Consider the following 1,432-nt stretch of genomic DNA (forward strand, 5'->3'; position numbering starts at 1 on the left):
CCTCCTACCTAACCTAATTACACCTATCCTACTCCTAACCCTAACTAACCTACCCCTAACCTAACTAAACCGCCCCTAACCCTAACTAACCTACCTACCCTACTTCTATCCTGCCCCTAAACATAGCTCCTACCGTCTACCTACTACTACCCCACCCCCTAAACCTACCGTCTTCCTACCCTGCCCTATCTTACTCCTAAACCGCACCGCACCGCCCCCTAACTACTCCTAACCCTAACTAACTTAACTAACCTCCTACCTACTCCTAAACCACCCCTCTTAACTACCTACCCTGCCCTATCTACTCCTAAACCGTACCTACCCCTACCCTGCTCCTACCTCATACCCTAAACTAAACCTCTCCTCCTACCTAACCTAATTACGCCTATCCTATCCTAACCCCCCTCCCCTCCCCTCCCCCCTATAAATAAACCTTAACTTACCACTAACCTTTCTACACCAACGTCTCAAATTTTCTTTATTACTGTGTTGATCATTATTCTTGATATTTAAAATTAATTATAAAATTTCAACATCATTCACTGATTAAAATATCTACTTATTTTTTAAAATATTTATCTTGGAAATAATGTTGATTTCAAATACTATATTACTTATACTTGTTTTGCATACGCTTTAAGAAGGAAAAAATCGTCTTTTTAAAACTATATTTTTTATGGGACCACATTTAAGTCATATAACCAAAAAAAAGAAATGTTGATCATAAAATGACATGGCTATGAGTTGGGTTATATTCACATGACCAATAAAAAATGTGCTTTGTTTCCCTTTTTATTAGATTATAACCTTTCATTAATCACAACTATTGATTAAAAAAATGAAAGATTCAGATCGTTATACATTCAAATGATTACATATATATATATATATATATATATGACAATACCCAAATTCACGATAACAAAATAATTGTTTACATGATTTTTTTTAATCAAAAGTGTGATTTAAGATATTGTTTGTAGTACAACTTTTTTTAATCAAACAAAAAATGCAGGTAAAAAATGCTTCAATATATATGAAATCAATTTATGTGAAATAGTATATTATATCCTAAATTTAATATGAAAAAAGTTTATATAAAAAATACCTCATCAAGATGAACATAAATTTTGATTGTAGTAAAAATCTCTAACAATAGAGAATAAAAATTTCATAATGTTAATCATATATTTAAACATTTGATTTCAAAGTTTAACGACTCCCCTTCTAGTTGTGTAGTTAATATATCATCATACATTATTTGAATATTCATCTTTTTACAAATCATTCTACATTCTTTTTTATGTAATTTCAAACTAATTGCTATTTATACAAATTAATATTCTAATTATCGTTCAAGGAGTATATTATACAAAATTACATAAACATATAATTTAATAATAATAATAATAAACACCTCTCTTTGCATCTT

The 1,432-nt window shown here is 30.2% G+C and overlaps 1 long non-coding RNA gene across 2 annotated transcripts in view; it reads right to left on the reverse strand.

Annotated features, from left to right (window-relative positions):
• The window catches only part of LOC112528402, a 7,353-nt gene that overhangs the window by 4,465 nt on the left and 1,456 nt on the right, over positions 1 to 1,432 (reverse strand). The window lies entirely within an intron of this gene.

This window comes from Cynara cardunculus, assembly GCF_001531365.2.
Source record: "Cynara cardunculus var. scolymus isolate 2C chromosome LG 15, CcrdV1, whole genome shotgun sequence".
In the NCBI taxonomy this organism is placed as follows: Eukaryota; Viridiplantae; Streptophyta; class Magnoliopsida; order Asterales; family Asteraceae; genus Cynara; species Cynara cardunculus.